At 47.2% G+C, this 22989-nt stretch overlaps 1 protein-coding gene across 2 annotated transcripts in view; it reads left to right on the top strand.

Moving 5' to 3' along the window:
* Positions 1-7105: 7105 nt before the first annotated feature.
* AFAP1 (actin filament associated protein 1) overlaps positions 7106-22989 on the top strand; it is a 222025-nt gene continuing 206141 nt past the window's right edge. For both annotated transcript variants that reach the window (XM_038745078.1, XM_038745079.1), the window contains exon 1: positions 7106-7169. The gene's annotated coding sequence lies outside the window, so the exon portion shown is untranslated. The remainder of the gene's footprint in view (positions 7170-22989) is intronic.

The raw sequence follows: 22989 nt of genomic DNA on the forward strand, positions 1-22989 counted from the left end.
ATAGTAAGTGATAAACAATATCACAATTATTATTATTGTTAATAACAGTGACTGACACATAGTAAGCGCTTAACAAATACCACCATCATTTTTATTATCATTATTTCCCAAGACAGAAATGTTTTATTGTATACACCTGGAAAGCGTAGTGATCCTCAAATTGTATTTTCTACCCCCTGCCTGGCCTTGTTTCTCTTCCAACACCTGTGTCCATGGGGAGCGGAAGAAAGTGGAAAGAGGTCATGGAAAGAAAGCGAGTGAAAACCAGGAATAGACATCCCCTAATTAAGTTTATTCCTCAGGTGACACTTGGCAGCAAGCGTAAACAACGAGAAGCACTCAGTGGAATCCAACGCCACCAAATAGACGAGAAGAAAAGTTGCATCATTGACCTCCCTCGGGATGTTTGAATTCCCTTCCTGTTCCACTTCTCCCCGAACCTGGGAAAAATGTGGGTCCCCTCATTCACTCATTCCATCGTATTTATTGAGCCCTTACTGTGTGCAGAGCACTGTACTGAGTGCTTGGGAAGTACAAATCGGTAACACGGAAAAGCAGCGTGGCTCAGTGGAAAGACCCTGAGCTTTGGAGTCAGAGGTCATGGGTTCAAATCCCGGCTCCACCAACTGTCAGCTGTGTGACTTGGGGCAAGTCACTTAACTTCTCTGTGCCTCAGTTACCTCATCTGTAAAGTGGGGATTAAAACTGTGAGTCCCCCTGTGGGACAACCTGATCACAAGAAGCAGCGTGGCTCAGTGGAAAGAGCCCGGGCTTTGGAGTCAGAAGTCATGGGTTCAAATCCCAGCTCCGCCAACTGTCAGCTGTGTGGCTTTGGGCAAGTCACTAAGTTCTCTGGGCCTCAGTTCCCTCATCTGTAAAATGGGGATTAAAACTGTGAGCCCCCCTGTGGGACAACCTGATCACAAGAAGCAGCGTGGCTCAGTGGAAAGAGCCCGGGCTTTGGAGTCAGAGGTCATGGGTTCGAATCCCGGCTCCGCCAACTGTCAGCTGTGTGACTTTGGGCAAGTCACTAAGTTCTCTGGGCCTCAGTTCCCTCATCTGTAGAATGGGGATTAAAACTGTGAGCCCCCCGTGGGACAACCTGATCACCTTGTAACCTCCCCAGCGCTTAGAACACTGCTTTTCACATAGTAAGCGCTTAACAAATACCATCATCATGTAGAGACGGCCCCTACCCAACAACGGGTTTTATCCCGGCGATTTTGTTTTCTTTTGTTCTGTCTTCTGCCTGCCATGGATTCCAACTGGAATCCACTTTAATGATAATAATTCCAATGGCATTTACCATGTGCTCACTCTGTCCTCACTAGAGAAACAGCTTTGCCTAGTGGATAGAGCACGGGTCTGGTGTCAGAAGGACTTGGGTTCATTCATTCATTCATTCAATAGTATTTATTACGCGCTTACTCTGTGCAGAGCACTGAACTAAACACTTGGGAAAGTACAATACAACAATTAAGAGTGATAATTCCTGCATGTCTCTGGGCCTATTGGCAGACTTTTAGACTGTGAGCCCACTGTTGGGTAGGGACTGTCTCTATATGTTGCCAACTTGTACTTCCCAAGCGCTTAGTACAGTGCTCTGCACACAGTAAGCACTCCATAAATATGATTGATTGGGCCTCAGTTAACTCATCCATAAAATGGGGATTAAAACTGTGAGCCCTGTGTGGGACAGGGACTGTGTCCAACCTGATTACCTGGTCTCTTCCTCAGCTCTAAGAACAGTGGCTGGCACAGGGTAAGCACTTAATAAATACCAGTTTAACAAAATGACATATTTCCAGGTCGATAGGAGACTGCCAGACACAATCTCTGTTCCACAGCATCTCCTTGTCAAACGAAAGCAGACATTTTAAACCCATTGTTCAGCTAATAATAATAATAATAATAATAATGATGGCATTTATTAAGTGCTTACTATGTGCAAAGCACTGGAGAGGTTACAAGGTGATCAGGTTGTCCCAAGGGGGTCTCACGGTTTACAGATGAGGTAACTGAGGCACAGAGAAGTTAAGTGACTCGCCCAAAGTCACACAACTGACAGTTGGCGGAGCCGGGATTTGAACCCATGACCTCTGACTCCAAAGCCCGGGTTCTTTCCACTGAGCCATGCTGCTTCTCTGCTGCTTCTGTAAGGACAGAGAGGTTAGGTGACTTGCCCAAGGTCTCCCTGCAGTTCAGTGCCAGCCCTGCAATTAGACCTGAGCTCCCCAAGCAGCTAGCTCCAGATTTCACAATTACCCTTTTGTTAAATAGTAATAATAATAATAATAATAATGGCATTCGTTAAGCACTTACTATGTGCAAAGCACTGTTCTAAGCGCTGGAGGGGATACAAGGTGATCAGGTTGTCCCACGTGGGGCTCACAGTCATCATCCCCATTTTTGAGATGAGATAACTGAGGTTCCGAGAAGTGAAGTGACTTGCCCAAGGTCACACAGCAGACGTGTGGTGGAGCTGGGATTTGAACCCATGACCTCTGACTCCAAAGCCCGGGCTCTTTCCACTGAGTCACGCTGCTTCTCTATGGTTAAATGGTATAATGTTAAGCACATATGTTAAATGGTATAATGCCAAGTGCCTGGCAGTATACTAGACGCTGGGGTAGATAAAGCTAATGAGGCTGGACACAATCAGTCAATCGTATTTACTGAATGCCTGTTTTCTAGACTGTGAGCCCTCTGTTGGGTAGGGACCGTCTCTATATGTTGCCATCTTGTACTTCCCAAGCCCTTAGTACAGTGCTCTGCACACAGTAAGCGCTCAATAAATGCAATTGAATGAATGAATGAGAGCCCTGTGCTAAGCACTTGGGAGAGCACAGTATATCAATCAATCAATCAATCGTATTTATTGAGCGCTTACTGTGTGCAGAGCCCTGTACTAAGCGCTTGAGAAGTACAAGTTGGCAACATATAGAGACAGTCCCTACCCAACAGTGGGCTCACAGTCTAAAAGGGGGAGACAGAGAACAAAACCAAACATACTAACAAAATAAAATAAATAGAATAGATATGTACAAGTAAAATAAATAAATGGAGTAATAAATATGTACAAACATATATACAGGTGCATATACATATATACAGTATAGCAATACGGCAGACACATTCCCTGCCCACAGTGAGCTTGCAGTTTAGCGGGGGAGACAGTCATTGATACGAATAGCTGAAATTACAGATTTGTATATAAGTGCTAAAGGAGATGGGGGATTCATTCAATCGTATTTATTGAGCGCTTACTGTGTGCAGAGCACGGTACTAAGCGCTTGGGAAGTACAAGATGGGATGAATAAAAGGAGCAAGTTAGGGTGACGTAGAAGGGCGTGGGAGAAGAGGAAAGGAGACTTCTTGGAGTCAGGGAAGGCCTCTTGGAGGAGATGGGCTTGCAATAAGGCTTTGAAGCCGGGGGGGAGAGTAACTGTTGGATAGGAGGAGGAAGGGCGTCCAGACCAGAGGCAGGATGTGGGCGAGAGGTTGGTGGGGAGATTGAGGCATGGTGAGTACGTTGGCATTAGCGGAGCGAAGCGTGAGGGTTGGGATGTTGTAGAATCAATCAATCAATCAATCGTATTTATTGAGCGCTTATTTTGCGCAGAGCACTGTATTAAGCGCTTGGGAAGTCCAAGTTGGCAACATATAGAGACAGTCCCTACCCAACAGTGGGCTCACAGTCTAGAAGGGGGAGACAGAGAACAAAACCAAACATATTAACAAAATAAAATAAATAGAATAGATATGTGCAAGTAAAATGAATAAATAGAGTAATAAATATGTACAAACATATATACATATATACGGGTGCTGTGGGGAACAGAAGGAGGTAAGATGTGGGGCATGGAGAGGGGGGCGAGGGGGAGAGGAAGGAGGGGGCTCAGTCTGGGAAGGCCTCCTGGAGGAGGTGAGCTCTCAGTAGGGCCTTGAAGGGAGGAAGAGAGCTAGCTTGGCGGATGGGCAGAGGGAGGCCATTCCAGGCCCGGGGGAGGACGTGGGCCGGGGGTCGACGGCGGGACAGGTGAGACTGAGGCCCAGTGAGGAGGTTAGTGGCAGAGGAGCGGAGGGTGCGGGCTGGGCTGGAGAAGGACAGAAGGGAGGTGAGGTAGGAGGAGGCGAGGGGATGGACAGCCTTGAAGCCCAGGGTGAGGAGTTTCTGCCTGATGCGCAGATTGATTGGTAGCCAATTGATTGGTAGAAGAGTAGTGAGGTGAGGTATGAGGGGACAAGGTGATGGACAGCTTTAAAGCCGACGGTGAGGAGTTTCTGTTTGATGCAGAGGCGGATGGGCAACCCCTGGAGGCTCCTGAGGAGTGGGGAAGACATGGACTGAACGTTTTTGTCGAAAAACGATCCGGGCAGCAGAGTGAAGGATGGGACTGGGGTGGGGAGAGACAGGAGGCTGGGAGGTCAGCAAGGAGGCTGATACAGTCAGCAAGGCGGGATAGGAAAAATGCTTGGATTAACTCCATAGTAGTTTAGATGGAGAGGAGAGGGGAGATTTTAGGGATGTTGTGAAGGTGGAACCGACAGGATTTAGTGATGAATTGAATATGTGGTGTGGAATCTAGACTGTGGGCCCACTGTTGGGTAGGGACCGTCTCTCTATGTTGCCAACTTGTACTTCCCAAGCGCTTAGTACAGTGCTCTGCACACAGTAAGCGCTCAATGAATACGATTGAATGAAGGAATGAATATTTCTTTATTTATTTTACTTGTACATATTAATTTTATTTTGTTAATATGTCTTTTGTTGTCTGTCTCCTCCTTCTAGACTGTGAGCCCGCTGTTGGGAAGGGACTGTCCCTAGATGTTGCCAACTTGTACTTCCCAAGCGCTTAGTACAGTGCCCTGCACACAATAAGGGCTCAATAAATACGATTGAATGAATGAATGACAATTTGTTTACTTTACTTGTACATATTAATTTTATTTTGTTAATATGTCTTGTTTTGTTGTCTGTCTCCTCCTTCTAGACTGTGAGCCCGCTGTTGGGAAGGGACTGTCCCTAGATGTTGCCAACTTGTACTTCCCAAGCGCTTAGTACAGTGCCCTGCACACAATAAGGGCTCAATAAATACGATTGAATGAATGAATGACAATTTATTTATTTATTTTACTTGTACATATTTATGCTATTTATTTTATTTTGTTAATATGTCTTGTTTTGTTGTCTGTCTCCCCCTTCCTAGACTGTGAGCCCGCTGTTGGGTAAGGACCGTCTCTAGATGTTGCCAACTTGTTCAGTCATTCATTCATTCAATCGTATTTACTGAGCGCTTACTGTGTGCAGGGCACTGTACTAAGCGCTTGGGAAGTACAAGTTGGCAAGATATAGAGATGGTCCCTACCCAACAGTGGGCTCACAGTCTAGAAGGGGGAGACAGACAACAAAACGTATTAGCAAAATAAAATAAATAGAATAAATATGTACAAATAAAATAGAGTAATAAATACGTACAAACCTATATATATATTCATTCATTCAATCATATTTATTGAGCGCTTACTGTGTGCAGTGCACTGTACTAAGCGCTTGGGAAGTACAAGTCGGCAACATATAAAGACGGTCCCTACCCAACAGTGGGCTCACAGTCTAGAAGGGGGAGACAGACAACAAAACAAAAGATAGAAACAAAATAAAATGAATAGAATAAATATGTATAAATAAAATAGAGTAATAAATATGTACAAATATATACATTCATTCATTCAATTGTATTTATTGAGCGCTTTCTATGTGCAGAGCACTGTACTAAGCGCTTGGGAGGTACAAGTTGGCAACATATAGAGACGATACCTACCCAACAGCGGGCTCACAGTCTAGAAGGGGGAGACAGACAACAAAACAAGATATATTAACAAAATAAAATTAATATGTACAAGTAAAATAAATAAATAAATATTCATTCATTCAATCGTACTTATTGAGCGTTTACTGTGTGCAGAGTACATATTTATTGTACATATTTATTACTCTATTTATCTTACTTGTCCATATCTATTCTATTTATTTTATTTTGTTAGTATGTTTGGTTTTGTTGTCTGTCTCCTCCTTCTAGACTGTGAGCCCGCTGTTGGTTAGGGACTGTTTGCTGACTTGTACTTCCCAAGCGCTTAGTACAGTGCTCTGCACACAGTAAGCGCTCAATAAATACGATTGATGGATTGCAGAGCACTGTACTGTAAAATACATAAACAAGTAAAATAAATAAATAAATAGAGTAATAAATAGGTGCAAACATACATATATACAGGTGCTGTGGGGAGGGGAAGGAGGTAAGGCGGGGGAGATGGGGGGGAGAGGAAGGAGGGGGCTCAGTGTGGGAAGGCCTCCTGGAGGAGGTGAGCTCTCAGTAGGGCTTTGAAGGGAGTACTTGTACTTCCCAAGCGCTTAGTACAGTGCTCTGCACACAGTGAGCGCCCAATAAATACGACTGAATGAATGATGATGATGAGGAGGAGGTGGGGGAGGATTGCTTGTCCATATCTATTCTATTTATTTCCTTTTGTTAGTATGTTTGGTTTTGTTCTCTGTCTCCCCCTTTTAGACTGTGAGCCCAATGTTGGGTAGGGACCGTCTCTATATGTTGCCAACTTGTACTTCCCAAGCGCTTAGTACAGTGCTCTGCACATAGTAAGCGCTCAATAAATATGATTGATTGATTGATTGATTGATTGATTGATTGATTGTGGCCCCAGGCCTTGGCTGTACCCACAATGCTTGTGGTGAGGGCCCGGCCCGGCCCCTCCGCCCCTCCAGGCCCCGCCCCCTCGCCCCCGATCCGCTCCCCCATTGGCCCGCCGGACCGTCAATCCTCGCCCTCCGGCCCCGCCCCCTCGGCGGCTGAGGGGGCGCTTGTGCGCGTGCGCCCCTCTCCCCCGCCCCCGCCCGTGGCGCCAGGGCCCGCCCCCCACGCCCGCCTCCCCTTTGCTCCGGCCCGCCCCCTGGCGGTGCCCCCGCCTCCCTGCGTGTATAGCCCCGCCCCCTGCGGGTGTCCCCGCCTCCCTGCGTGTCGCCCCGCCCCCTGGCGGTGGCCGCGGTGGAGCCGCTCCCGCCGCCCCATTGTCGCCGCCGCCGCCGCCGCCGCCTCCTCGCCCTCGCCCTCCTCCTCCCCGCAGCCCTCCGGACTGCGCCCGGCGCACGCAAGGTAACCGGCCCCCCTCGCCCCCCCGGGGCCGCCCTGCCGTCCGGCCCCATGTCCCCCTCCCCACCCCCGGGCGCGGTGCGGTGCGGTGCGGTGCTGTGCGGTGCGCTCCGGTCAGCGCCAACCTGCGGCCCTGTTGCGGACAGGACCGGACCAGGCCCTTCCTCCTCCTCCTCCTCCTCTTCCCCTTCCCTTTCTTCTCCTCCACTCCCTCCCCTTCTGCTTCCCTTTCTTTCCCTTCTCCTCCTCTCTTTCCCTTCTTCCCTCCTTCTCCCCTTGTCCTTCCCTCCTCTTCTCCTCCACCCCTTCCCTTTTTTCTCCTCCACTCCCTCCCCTTCTGCTTCCCTTTCTTCCCCTTCTTCTCTTTCCACTTCTCCTTACCTCCTTCTCCGTCCCTTCTCTTCTTCCCCTTCCCTTTCTTTCCCTTCTCTGTCCCCTTCCCTTTCCCTTTCTTCTCCTCCACTCCCTCCCCTTCTCCTTCTCTTTATTCCCCTTCTCCTGTTTCCTCTGCTCCTTCCCTCCTCTTCTCTTTCCCCTTCCCTTTCTTCCCCCTTCTTCTTCCCTCCTTCTCCCCTTCTCCTTCCCTCCTCTTCTCCTTCCCCTTCCCTTTCTTTCCCTTCTCCTCCTCTTTCCCCTTCTCCTTCCCTCCTTCTCCCCTTCTCCTTCCCTTTCTTTCCCTTCTCCTCCTCCTCTTTCCCCTCGTCCTTCCCTCCTTCTCCCCTTGCCCATCCCTTTCCCTCCCCTTCCTTCCCCTACTCCTCTTTCCCCTTCTCCTTCCCCCCTTGTCCTTCCCCCCTTCTCCTGCCCTTCCTCTTTTCCTCCTCCTTCCTCTTCCCCTTCTCCTTCCCTCCCCCTTCCCTTCTTCCTTCCCTTCCCTATGTTTCCTTTCTTTCCCTTCCCTTCCCCTTTCCTTCTCTTCCCCTTTTTTCCGTTCTCTTTACCTTCCCTCCCCTCTGTTTCCTTTCTTTCCCTTCTCTTCCCCGTCCTTCTCTTCCCCCCTTTTCCCTTCTCTTTCCCTTCCCTTCCTTTCCCATTTCTTTCCCTTCCCTTCCCCTTTCCTTCTTTCCGCCTTTCTTGCCCTTCCCTTCCCTCTGTGTTTCTGTTTCCTTCCCCTTTTCCTCCCTTCTCCTCCTCCCCTTTCCCTTCCTCGCCCCAGAGGTCAGGAAGCCACCGAGCCTGGTCCTTCGCCCCCCGGCCTGTGCCCCAAGATGGCAAAGCCCCAGAGCCCGCAGGGTCGTGGGCAGAGAAGACCCCCGTCAGCTCAACCCGGGCTCCCACTCCCTACATTCCCTTCCCAACCCAAAGGGCCTCGCCCTCCTCTCCTGCTTCCATCGCTTCCGTTGGGGCGTCTCGGGGAGGCGGACAGAAATCCCATTCCCGCTCGCTTGGTTCCTGCCTTGGGCGGCCCATGAAACTTTTCCAACTGTTTGACCGGTAGGAAAATGAAAGGCGCGCCTTGGTCTCTCTTGATGACATTCGGGAACACACACACACATCCACTCCCAGACCCAATGGCAAAAACGAGGCCAAAGGCAGCTTTCTTGCCTTCGAAATGTCCATGGAGGAGGCTGGGGAGCAAAAGGATCCCATTCCACTTTGGAGATGGAAAACCCAAAGCCAGGGAAGAAGCCGGCTCGGTGTGTCGGCTTCAGAGCTCGGAGATGCGGCCGGCCGGGAGGATTGTAACTCAGTGGACCCACGATGAATACGATGGTTGATTGACGGATCGATTGACAGCCTTGCGTTTCCTTCTCTATTAGATCCCCCCCCCATGCCATATTCCCAAACCGAGTTATTCCTGTTCCCTGTGACGGGAAAGAGCTGAAGTTGTGACCCTCCTGGTAGTTTGAGTAATCTGTTAAGCTCTGACCCTGTGCCCAGCTCTGGGCCGGAGCGCTTGGTTTGGTAGCGTAGTAGTTGTCCTTTGTGCTCGAAGACACCCCAGATGGTGACGTTCCCCCCGGGGGAACGCGTGCGAAGCCGAAAAGACTAATTATCGGACCGGGCCTCGCTATGTGTGCACACATAGAGTGTTGTCATGTCATGACACAAAGGCTTTTGACAGCCTTTGTCGGGCTGCCGTGTTTGTCGTTTGTAGGCCCCGGTGTCGCTCTCTTTGGCATCCTTTTCTTTCGACTGCCAACGAGCTGCTGCTGGAAATTTTAATATTTGTAATTTATGTATAATAATAATAATAGTAATGGCATTTATTAAACGCTGACTATGTGCAAAGCACTATTCTAAGCGCTGGGGAGGTTACAGGGTGATCAGGTTGTCCCACGGGGGGCTCACAGTCTTCATCCCCATTTTACAGATGAGGTCACTGAGGCCCAGAGAAGTGAAGTACAGTGCTCTGCACATAGTAAGTGCTCAATAAATACGATTGATTGATTGAAGTGTCTTGCCCAAAGTCACACAGCTGACAATCGGTGGAGCCGGAATTTGAACCCATGACCTCTGACTCCAAAGCCCGGGCTCTTTCCACTGAGCCGCGCTGCTTCTCTATATAGATTCGTAATTCATGTATAGATCTGTAACTTATTCATAGTCCCAAGTTCTGTATTTGTCCACCTTAATTCTGTCTCCCCCTCTAGACTGTGAACTCTTTGTGGGCAGGAACTGTGTCTATTTTGTTAATGTGTTTTGTTTTGTTGTCTGTCTCCCCCTTTCCAGACTATGAGCCCACTGTTGGGAAGGGACCATCTCTATATGTTACCAACTTGTACTTCCCAAGCGCTTAGTACAGTGCTCTGCACACAGTAAGCGCTCAATAAATACGATTGATTGATTGATTGATCGGCGGCGATGGGACATTGTCATCTGTGTCTTTGTTTTCCCGGATCCCTGAAATGCTCCCTTTGCCCGTCTGACACTCCGCTTCCCCATTGTCCGCTCTCCTCCGGGCAGCGCTTGGGTCTCCTGCTGCCTGTCGCTCTTTCAGAGAATCAATCAATCGTATTTATTGAGCGCTTACTGTGTGCAGAGCACTGTACTAAGCACTTGGGAAGTACAAGATGGCAACATATAGAGACAGTCCCTACCCAACAGTGGGCTCACAGTCTAGAAGGGGGAGACAGAGAACAAAACCAAACATACTAACAGAATAAAATAAATAGAATAGATATGTACAAGTAAAATAAATAAATAAACAGAGTAATAAATATGTACAAACAAGCAGCATGGCTTAGTGGAAAGAGCCCGGGCTTTGGAGTCAGAGGTCATGGGTTCAAATCCCCGCTCTGCCACTTGTCAGCTGTGTGACTAGTAATAATGATTGTATTTGTTAATAATAATAATAATAATGATGACGGCATTTATTAAGCACTTACTATGTGCAAAGCACTGTTCTAAGCGCTGAGGAGGTTACAGGGTTGTCCCACTGGGGCCTCACAGTCTTAATCCCCATTTTACAGATGAGGGAACTGAGGCACAGAGAAATTAAGTGACTTTCCCAAAGTCACACAGCTGACAATTGGCAGAGCGGGGATTCGAACCCATGACCCCAGACTCCAAAGCCCGTGCTCTTTCCAGTGAGCCACGGTGAGTGCTTACTATGTGCAAAGCACTGTTCTAAGCACTGGGGAGGATACAGGGTGATCGGATTGCCCCACGTGGGGCTCACAGTTTTAGTCCCTATTTTGCTGATGAGGTAACTGAGGCACAGAGAAGTTGAGTGACTTGCCCAGGGTCACACAGCTGACCATTGGCAGAGCTGAGATTTGAACCCATGACCTCTGACTCCCAAGCCCGGGCTGTTTCCATTGAGCCACAGTGTGAGAGCCCCATGTGGGACAGAGACTGTGTCCAGCCCGAACAACTTGTATCTACCCCAGTGCTTACAACAGTGGTTGGCACATAGTAAGCACTTAACTAGAACCATCCCCCCCGACCTTACCTCCTTCCCTTCCCCACAGCACCTGTATATATGTATATACGTTTGTACGGATTTATTACTCTATTTTTTATTTTATTTGTACATATTTATTCTATTTATTTCATTTTGTTAATATGTTTTGTTGTCTGTCTCCCCCTTCTAGACTGTGAGCCCACTGTTGGGTAGGGATCGTCTCTAGATGTTGCCAACTTGGACTCCCCAAGCGCTTAGTACAGTGCTGTGCACACAGTAAGCGCTCAATAAATACGATTGAATGAATGAATGAATGTCTTCCCCTTCTAGACTGTGAGCCCACTGTTGGGTAGGGACCGTCTCTAGATGTTGCCAACTTGTACTTCCCAAGCGCTTAGTACAGTGCTCTGCACACAGTAAGTGCTCAGTAAATACGATTAAATGAATGAATGAATGTCTCCCCCTTCTAGACTGTGAGCCCACTGTTAGGTAGGGACCGTCTCTATATGTTGGCAACTTGTACTTCCCAAGCGCTTAGTACAGTGCTGTGCACACAGTAAGCGCTCAGTAAATGCTATTGAATGAATAAATGAATGTCTCCCCCTTCTAGACTGTGAGCCCACTGTAGGGTAGGGACCGTCTGTACATGTTGCCAACTTGTACTTCCCAAGCGATTAGTACAGTGCTCTGCACACAGTAAGCGCTCAGTAAATACGATTGAATGAATGAAAGTCACTTCACTTCTCTGCGCCTCAGTGACCTCATCTGTAAAATGGGGATGAAGACTGTGAGCCCCCAGTGGGACAACCTGATCACCTTATATCTACCCCAGCGCATAAAACAGTGCTTTGCACATAGTAAGCACTTAATACATGCTATCATTGTATTATTATTATTATTATCATTATTATCATTATTATTATTATTATTTCCCCTCTCAGCTCGCACACGAGCCTGTGCTTGGGAGTCAGAAGGACCTGGTTTCTAATCCCTGCTCCGCCGCTTGTCTGCTGTATGACTCTTGGCCAGCCTCCTTGCTGACCTGTCAACCTCCTGCCGCTCCCCACTCCAGTCCATACTTCACTCCGCTGCCCGGATCATTTTTCTACAGAAATGATAATAATAATAATAATGATGATGATAATAATAATAATAATAATAATAATAATAATGGCATTTATTAAGCGCTTACTATGTGTAAATCACCGTTCATGTTCAGGACATGTCACCTCCTCCTCCTCACAAATCTAAGAAGCAGCGTGGCTCAGTGGAAAGAGCCCGGGCTATGGAGTCAGAGGTCATGGGTTCAAATCCCTGCTCTGCCAATTGTCAGCTGTGTGACCTTGGGCAATTGACTTCAATCATTCATTCATTCAATTGTATTTATTGAGCACTTACTGTGTGAAGAGCACTGTACTAAGCGCTTGGGAAGTACAAGTTGGCAACATATAGAGACGGTCCCTACCCAACAGCGGTCTCACAGTCTAGAAGGGGGAGACAGACAATGAAACAAAACATATTAACAAAATAAAATAAATAGAATAGATATGTACAAGTAAAATAAATAAATAGAGTAATAAATCCATAAATATATGATTGATTGATATATATATTTATGGATTTATATATATATACAGGTGCTGTGGGGAGGGGAAGGAGGTAAGGCGGGCAGGATGGGGAGGGGGAGGAGGGGGTGAGGAAGGAGGGGGCTCGGGCCTCAGTTCCCTCATCTTTAAAATGGGGATGAAAACTGTGAGCCCCCCTATCGGATAACCTGATCACCTTGTAACCTCCCCAGCGCTTAGAACAGTGCCTTGCATATAGTAAGTACTTAATAAATTCCATCATTTTTATGATTATTCCCCCTTATCCCCACCCCACACCACTTCTTTTTGTATCTGTCATTTTATTCATTTGTATCGAAGTCTTTATTTGTTCTGATATCTGTCTCCCCCCGCTCTAGACCATGATCTCGTTGTGGGCAGGGATTGTTACTGTTTATTGTTGTATTGTACTTTCCTAAGCGTGTAGTACAGTGCTCTGCTCCCAGTATACGCTTAGTAAATACGATTGAATGAATGAATGAATTCTCTGGGCCTCAGTTCCCTGATCTGTCAAATGGGGACTAAGAGTGTGAGCCCCATGTGAGACAAGGACTGTGTCTAACCTGATTACCTCGTATCCACCCCAGCGCATACTACAGTGTCTGACACATAGTAAATACTTAACAAATACCATTATTATTATTATTGTTATTATTATTATTCACCAGGACACCAGCTTGGTTCAGAAATCTCATTGTTGGTGATCTTGAGGCCCACCTCCTCCAAGAGGCCTTCCCTGACTAAGCCCTTCTTTCCTCTTCTCCCACTCAATCAGCATGGCTCAGTGGAAAGAGCCCGGGCTTTGGAGTCAGAGGTCATGGGTTCAAATCTCGGCTCCACCACTTGTCAGCTGTGTGACTTTGGGCAAGTCACTTCACTTCTCTGGGCCTCAGTTACCTCGTCTGTCAAATGGGGATTAAGCCTGTGAGCCCCACGTGGGACAACCTGATCACCTTGTAGTCTCCCCAGCGCTTAGAACAGTGCTTTGCACATAGTAAGCGCTTAATAAATGCCATCGTCATCATCCTAACTTTCTCCCTTCACTCATCATTCATTTGTTCTGACGGCTTAATAATAATAATAATGATGGTATTTGTTAAGCGCTTACTATTTGCAAAGCACTGTTCTAAGCGCTGGGGAGGTTACCAGGTGATCAGGTTGTCCCATGGGGGGCTCACAGTTTTAATCCCCATTTTGCAGATGAGGTAACTGAGGCCCAGAGAAGTTGAGTGACTTGCCCAAAGTCACACAGCTGACAATTGGCGGAGTCGGGATTTGAATCCATGACCTCTGACTCCATTCATTCATTCATTCATTCAATCGTATTTATTGAAGGCTTAGTGTGTGCAGAGCACTGTACTAAGCGCTTGGGAAGTACAAGTTGGAAAACCTGGGCTCGGGAAAGTCCAAAGCCCAGGCTATTTCCACTGAGCCACAACGCTTCTCACCTGGACTTGACACCTGTCCACATGTTTCGTTTTGTTGTCTATCTCCCCCTTCTAGACTGTGAGCCCCTTGTTGGGTAGGGACCGTCTTTTTATGTTGCCGACTTGTACTTCCCAAGCGCTTAGTACAGTGCTCTGCACACAGTAAGCGCTCAATAAATACGAATGAATGAATGAATCCCCCTTCTCAACCCCACAGCCCTTATCTCCATATCCGTAATTTATTTATTTCCATTAAAGGGAGCGTGGCTCAATGGGAAGAGCACAGTGCCTGGCACAGAGTAAACACTTAACAAATAGCACAATAGCCAGGGGAAAGAACTGTATTTTCCACCCTTCTCCGTTCCTTTCCTTCATTCATTCAATCGTATTTATTGAGCACTTACTGTGTGCAGAGCACTGTACTAAGCGCTTGTGTCCAGCTGCTGCTGAAAGCAGCAGGAAGAGGAAGAGGGGTGAGGTCCTGATAACCAGACATCCCCCAACCCCATCCTCAGAAGTGATTGGGCTATTACTTGAGCACTTACTTTGTGCCAAGCGCTAGGATAGATACAAGAACATCAGGTGGGACCCAGCCCTTGTCCCATTTGGGGCTCACAGGCCAAGTAAGAAGGAGAATGATTATTTCATCCCCATTTTACAGATTCATTCATTCAATCGTATTTATTGAGCTCTTACTGTGTGCAGAGCACTGTACTAAGCGCTTGGGAAGTACAAGTTGGCAACATATAGAGACGGTCCCTACCCAACAGTGGGCTCACAGTCTAGAAGAGGAAACTGAGGCACAGCCAAGTGACTTGTCCAAGGTCACACAGCTGACATTTGGCAGTGGAAACGGGATTGGAACCCGGCTCCGCCAATTGTCAGCTGTGTGACCTTGGGCAAGTCACTTCTTCTCTGGGCCTCAGTTCCCTCATCTGTAAAATGGGGATTAAGACTGTGAGCCCCACGTGGGACAACCTGATCACCATGTATCCTCCCCAGCGCTTAGAACAGTGCTTTGCACATAGTAAGCGCTTAATAAATGCCATTATTATTATTATTATCTCCTGACACAGTCTTCTGCCCTGCGCCTCAGGGAACGCACCTCAGCCCAGGCCGGGTCTTCCCATCCTGGTATTTATTAAGTGCTAACACTGCGCTAGGCGCTGGAGTCCATCCAAACTGGGCACAGTGCCATTATTGTCCCACCCAAGGAGCAGGAAGGTATTTCTTGAGTGGTTTCTACACTCCCTGCGCTGCACTGAACACTTAGGAAAACAGAGAGTAGCCCAGGGGAAAGAGCAGAGAGCTGAGCTCTCTCCCACTGGTTGTTCATTCATTCAGTCAGTCAGTCAGTCATATTTATTGGGCGCTTACTGTGTGCAGAGCACCGTACTAAGCGCTTGGAAAGTACAATTCGGCAACAGAGACAATCCCCATCCAACAACGGGCTCACAGTATAGAAGGGAGGGTTGGGCGAGGTCATGCACGGGCCATCCGTGGCCTCCTTTAGCCACTCTGTGCCTCAGTTTCCCCCCCCTTGCAAAATGGAGATAAAATCCAGGGACTGTCTGATTGGATTATGTCAAGCCTACCCCCACCCTTGATACCCGGTAAACTCTTAATAAGCAATGCAGCTAATGAAGGAGTATAATGGACAAGAAACACTCTAGAAGTGATAAGTAGCTTGGTCTAATGAATAGAGCCCAGTGCTGGGCTTTAAAAGGATGTGGGTTCTAATCCCGGCTCTGCCACGTGTCTGCTGTGTGACCTTGGGCAAGCCACTTCACTTTTCTGGGCCTCAGTTCCCTCATCTGTCAAATGGGGATTGAGACAGCTTGTATATATGTCCTGTATATATGTATATATGTTTGTACATATTTATTACTCTATTTATTTATTTTACTTGTACATATCTATTCTATTTATTTTATTTTATTAGTATGTTTGGTTTTGTTCTGTCTCCCCCTTTTAGACTGTGAGCCCACTGTTGGGTAGGGACTGTATATGTTGCCAACTTGTACTTCCCAAGCGCTTAGTACAGTGCTCTGCACACAGAAAGCGCTCAATAAATACAATTGATTGATTGACAAGGACTGAGTCCATCCCGATTTGCCTGGATCCACCCCAGCGCTTAGTACAGTGCCCGGCACATAGTAAGCGCTTAGCAGACCTGAATGATCTTTTTCGCTATTATTAAGAAGCGGGAGTCCATATTGAAAAGAGCTGCATTCCTAAGGAATTCTAATTCTATTTATTCATATTGATGCCTGTTTACTTATTTTGATGTCCGTCTTCCCCCTTCTAGACTTTAAACCCAATGTGGGCAGGGATTGTCTCTCTTTAATACTGAATTGTACTTCCCAAGTGCTTAGTACAGTGCTCTGCGCTCAGTAAGCGGTTCATAAATACAGTTGAATGAATGAATGAATGAAATAATGAATGCATGAATAAGGAGAAACGTCTCTCAGTTTCTCCAAGGTTTGTGGTTTTGCCCGTGGGATTTTGCTATGATGAAATGGGGCATTTTCCTCTTCAGATTTATTTTTCTACGCGAGGCATTTGGGATCTTGGGCCTGAGGATGATAACAGGCTAGGTTCCTCACCCGGTGGAATGCCTAGCAATTTTTGTCCACTTCTGGTAAAGAAACGGCTAAATCAGTTCTTCCGAAAATCAGATTGGCCTTCCGAGGGAAAATCTTAATTGTTTCGAGCCCGGAGACTTGGTCCGTTAAAGAATCCATTCTTCTCCTTGGAAGGTGTAAGAAATTCATCCTGCTTTCCTTTATGCAGACAGATCTCCAGAACCCCGAAGCCAACATCCATTTCACCGACCGTATTTAATGTAGCTTTTCAATGAACCTATCAAGTGACTAATCGGCTCCTTAAAAGCCCGGAGAGGAATGAAGATGAAACGTGCTCTGAATTTGTAAAGAAATTAAACACTCTTCCCTTCTTAAGAGTCACGAAAGATCCTTGCCACATAAGGAAAAGAGAATGTAGCCCTGTGAGCCAGCCGCACATTGGATTTTTAAAAAATAGCTGGGGATCAGTTAGGCTTTGACCCTCTTCCCTCATCTTTGTCGGGCTAGAAGCATTTGATCAATCAATCAATCAATCGTATTTATTGAGCGCTTACTGTGTGCAGAGCACTGTACTAAGCGCTTGGGAAGTCCAAGTTGGCAACATATAGAGACAGTCCCTACCCAGCAGTGGGCTCACAGTCTAAAAAGGGGGAGACAGAACAAAACCAAACATACTAACAAAATAAAATAAATAGAATAGATATGTCTTTGCTCCAGGCGACCGAGAGAGCTCTGCTTTAGGCCTGCCTCTCTAATGCCGGCTAAATGTGGAACAAAAGAAATAGGTTTTTATCATTAGAAATTAGAAATGGAAAGTGCCCCATATCCACATTACGGCCCAATCTATACCGCTTTCGGCATTGATTCAATTCATTCAGTCGTACTTGTTGAGCATTTACTGTGTGCAGAGCACTGTACTAAGCATTCCGAAGAGAACCGTGGCTTCAAATAATGTTTTATTTTGTTTCAGAATCGGCTATAACATTTTGTGTATTGGTGCTGTGTTGTAATAATAATAATAATGGTATTTGTTAAGCACTTACTATGCACCAAGCACTGTTCTAAGTGCTAGGGTAGATACAAGGTAATCAGGTTGACCCACATGGGGTTCACAGTCTTCATCCCCATTTTACAGATGAGGGAACTGAGGCCTAGAGAGGTTTAGCGACTTGCCCATAGTCACACAGCTGATAAGCCACAGAGGCGGGATTAGAACCCACGACCTCTGACTCTCAAGCCCAGTCTCTCGCCTCTAAGAGTCTAACCCTTTTTACCCGGCCATCTGGAAGGGACCGTCATCCGTACGAAATACTTTACATGTAAATAATGATAATAGTAATAATCCCCCTTTTAGACTGTGAGCCCACTGTTGGGTAGGGACCGTCTCTATGTGTTGCCAACTTGGACTTCCCAAGCGCTTAGTACAGTGCTCTGCACACAGTAAGCGCTCAATAAATACGATTGAATGAAGAATGAACCATAAAAACTGTCGAATCTGTTAAATGGTTGCTATATGCCCAGCAATGGATTAAGCGCAGGGATGGATGCAAAATAATCAGATCCCTTGTGGGGCTCACAGTAGGAAGGAGAACGGTTATTGAAACCCATTTTGCAGATGAGAGACCTGAGGCCCAGAGAAGTGAAGCTACTTTCTCAAGGTCGCACAGCAGGCAAGTGGCAGAGCTGGAATTAGAACCCAGAGCCTCTGACTCTAGGCCTGTGCCGTTTTTACGAGGCCACGCTGATTCCCAAATCCTTGTCAACTCCAACCTCTCCCGAAGGACTCATAAAAGCCAAGTCCTAATCTTGGCCCCACCCTTTGCTTGCTGTGTGACCTTGGGCAGTTCATTTACCCTCTCTGTGCCTCAGTTTCCATATCTGTGAAATGGGAATGAGGTAGCCGGTCTCCCATCTGAAACTGTGAGTCCTGTGAGGGATCGGGATTGCTTTGATTGTTGTGCTTCGGCGCTCAGCACATAGCAAGCGCTTAATATACCCGGCTGGGATGATTATTAGAGATTAGAAATTATTATGATGATTAGAAAAGCAGCATGGCTCAGTGGAAAGAGCACGGGCTTTGGAGTCAGAGGTCATGGGTTCAAATCCAGGCTCTGCCAACTGTCAGCTGTGTGACTTTGGGCAAGTCACTTAACTTCTCAACTATTCTATTTATTTTGTTAATGATGTGCATCTAGCTTTACTTCTATTTATTCTGATGACTAAAATGGGGATTAAAACTGTAAGTGCCCCGTGGGACAACCTGGTCACCTTGTAACTTCCCCAGTGCTTAGAACAGTGCTTTGCACATAGTAAGCACTTAACAAATACCATTATTATTATTATTATTCATGACTGTGTGTGCCATCAGCAAAATGACTTCCTGGGGGATAGGACTGTGGCAGTTCGGAGCGGAACATCCGCCAACCTGTACTTCCCAAGCGCTTAGTACAGTGCTCTGCACACAGTAAGCGCTCAGTAAATATGATTGAGTGAATGAATGAATGAATCTGAGAAGAGACGGCTGCAGTCAGGGCCTTCGTGACTTGGGGCCCGCGTTTGTGAAGAATAATGATAGGATTTGCTAAGCGCTTACTGTGTGTCAGGTACTGTTCATTCATTCATTCACTTGTAGCTATCTGAGTGCTTACTGCGTGCCGAGCACTGTTCTAAGCGCTTGGGAGAGTACAGTACAGCAATAAACAGACACATTCCCTGCCCACGGTGGGCTTACAGTCTAGAGGGGGGAGATGGACATTAATATAAATAAATTAATGATGGCTCTGGACCTAAGTGGTGTGGGGCTGGCGGGGGGGAGAGGAAAGGGAGAGAGTCAGGGCGACGCAGAAGACAGTGGGAGAAGAGGAAAAGTGGGGCTTAGTCAGGGAAGGCCTCTTGGAGGAGGTGGGCCTTCAATCAGGCTTTGAAGCGGGAGAGAGTGAGATGTCTGTGGGATCTGAGATGGTGCCTGCCCCGTCGTCGATCCCCGGCCCACGTCCTCCCCCTGGCCCGGAATGCCCTCCCTCCGCACATCCTGCAACCTAGCTCTCTTCCTCCCTTCAAAGCCCTACTGAGAGCTCACCTCCTCCAGGAGGCCTGCCCAGACTTAACCCCCCTTTTCCTCTCCTCCTCCCCACCCCCCCACCCTACCTCCTTCCCCTCCCCACAGCACCTGTGTATATGTTTGTCCAGATTTATTACTCTATTTTAGCTGTACATATTTACTATTCTATTTATTTTGTTAATGATGTGCATCTAGCTTTACTTCTATTTATTCTGATGACTTGACACCCGTCTACATGTTTTGTTTTGTTGTCTGTCTCCCCCTTCTAGACTGTGAGCCCGTTGTTGGGTAGGGACCGTCTCTATATGTTGCCAACTTGTACTTCCCAAGCGCTTAGTCCAGTGCTCTGCACACAGTAAGCGCTCAATAAATACGATTGAATGAATGAATTGAATGAATGAATTGATGAATTGATGAATTGAATGAATGATTGAATGAATGAATGAATGAATCTGAGGAGGGAGGGCATTCTGGGTCAGAGGCAGGTTGTGGGCCAGGGGTTAGTGGTGAAACAGGTTGTTTTAACTGCCAGGGTGGATACAAGCAAATTGGGTTGAGCATAGTCCCTGACCCACATAATTATAATAATAATGATGGCATTTATTAAGCGCTTACTATGTGCAAAGTACTGTTCTAAGCGCTGCAGAGGTTACAAGGTGATCAGGTTGTCCCACAGAGGGCTTACAGTCTTAGCCCCCATTTTACAGATGAGGTAACTGAGGCCCAGAGAGCTGAAGTGACTTGCCCAAAGCCACACAGCTGACAACTGGCGGAGCTGGGATTTGAACCCATGACCTCTGACTCCAAAGCCCGGGCTCTTTCCACTGAGCCATGCTGCTTCTTACAGCTAAAGACTTAAGGCTCACAGTCTTAATGCCCGTTTTACAGATGAGGGAACTGAGGCCCAGAGGGGCGAAGTGAATCACCCAAGGTTACCCAGCAGACAAGTGGTGGAGCCGGGATTAGAACCCAGGTCCTTCCGACTCTCAGGCCCGGGCTCTATCTAGTCGACGACGCTGCTTGAAGGTCTGTGGCCATCACCCGGCTATTCTGTCAATGCCAGGAGGCCTTCCCAGACTGAGCCCCCTCCTTCCTCTTCCCCTCGTCCCCCTCTCCATCCCCCCCATCTTACCTCCTTCCCTTCCCCACAGCACCTGTATATATGGATATATGTTTGTACATATTTATTACTCTATTTATTTATTTGTTTTACTTGTACACATCTATTCTATTTATTTTATTTTGCTAATATGTTTGGCTTTGTTGTCTGTCTCCCCCTTCTAGACTGTGAGCCCACTGTTGGGTAGGGACTGTTTCTGTATGTTGCCAACTTGTACTTCCCAAGCGCTTAGTACAGTGCTCTGCACACAGTAAGCGCTCAATAAATACGATTGATTGATTGATTGACCGAGAGCGTGCCCAGTGTGAAAAGGGGGCAGGAACCGGGATCCAGGAGATATGAGTTCAAATCCCACTGTGGCCATGGGCCTCCTGTGGGAACTTGAACAAGTCGCTACTCCGCTCGGGACCTCGTGTTGTCTCATGGATCAAACGGGGAGAAGGTCCCACACGGCTGGATCTAGATCTCAATCTAACGATACGATACTCGCGGGCGGTTTTCCATCGTCAAGTGCGAAGGGAGTGAGGAAATTCCGTGTCTTTCCTCCTGTGTCTTTGTGTCGCCCGAACCATCCATCACCGGGTCCCGGGCACCTCCCAGGCGAGACGGCTGCGCGATCCGTTCGCAAAGACAAAGGAGGCTGCAATTTCACTAGGCCATTTAGAAGGGAAACCAGCTCCCGTGTCTTCAACTTGTCCATATCTATTCTATTTATTTTATTTTGTTAATATGTTTGGTTTTGTTCTCTGTCTCCCCCTTCTAGACTGTGAGCCCACTGTTGGGTAGGGACCGTCTCTATATGTTGCCAACTTGTACTTCCCAAGCGCTTAGTACAGTGCTCTGCACACAGTAAGCGCTCAATAAATTCGATTGATTGATTGAACTTCCTGAGGGAAATGGGCAAAGTAAAAATGGCCTTGGATCTTTTTCCAAGGGACGCGTATCGTGGTCGATATTCGCGCAGTTTGGCTGCAGAAAGCAGGTTCCAGAGCTGGGGTTTTGTTGTCGGGTGTAGTGGTATGTTTTTAATAATAATGATAATTATGGTTTTTATTAAATACTGTGTGCCAAGCACAGTTCTAATCAATCAATCAATCAATTGTATTTATTGAGCGCTTACTGTGTGCAGAGCACTGTACTAAGCGCTTGGGAAGTACAAGCTGGCAAGTGGATACGAGGTCATCAGGTTGTCCCACGTGGGGCCCCCAGTCTTAATCCCCATTTGACAGATGAGGGAACTGAGGCACGGAGAAGTGAAGTGACTTGCCCAGCGTCACACAGCAGACGAGTGGTGGAGTCGGGATTAGAACCCACCACCTCTGACTTCCAAGCCTGTGCTCTTTCCACTGAGCCACGCTGCTTCTCACCCAAACCAAGAACCCCGAGCGCCAACTGGTAGTAGTGAGGCATGTGAGGCCTGGTTAAATTTGTAGTGACACACCCCATGAAAGTCTCAATGAAAGGAAATTAATGAGACACTTCACTTCTCTGGACCTCAGTTACCTCATCCATAAAATGGGGATGAAGACCGTGAGCCCTATGTGGGACCGGAACTGTGTGCAACCTGACTTACCTCATCACTTCCCCAGCGCTTAGAAGAGTGCTCGGCACATAATAAGCGATTAAAAAATACCGTAATTATTATTATTATTACTGAATACTTTCAGCATGCAGAGCAGTGTACTAAGCACTTGGGAGAGCATAATTGGACAGGTTTGGTACACTGTGAGCCCATTGTTGGCGAGGGACCATCTCTGTATGTTGCCAATTTATAATAATAATAATAATAGTAATAATAATGACATTTATTAAGCACTAACTACGTGCAAAGCACTGTTCTAAGCTCTGGGGAGGTTACAAAGTGATCCAGTTGTCCCACAGGAAGCTCACAGTCTTAATCCCCATTTTGCAGATGAGGTAACTAAGGAACAGAGAAGTGAAGCGACTTGCCCGAAGTCACCCAGCTGACAAGTGGCAGAGCTGGGATTTGAACCCATGACCTCTGACTCCCAAGCCCGTGCTCTTTCCACTGAGCCACACTGCTTCTCAATGGAGAAGGAGAGAAGGGAGGTGAGGTAGGAGGGGGCGAAGCGATGGACAGTCTTGAAGTCGAGAGTGAGGAGTTTTTGCTTGATTCGTAGGTTTTCAGGTAGCCACTGTAGATTTTTGAGGAGGGGAG

The sequence above is a fragment of the Tachyglossus aculeatus genome, chromosome 4, assembly GCF_015852505.1.
Source record: "Tachyglossus aculeatus isolate mTacAcu1 chromosome 4, mTacAcu1.pri, whole genome shotgun sequence".
NCBI classification, from domain to species: domain Eukaryota; kingdom Metazoa; phylum Chordata; class Mammalia; order Monotremata; family Tachyglossidae; genus Tachyglossus; species Tachyglossus aculeatus.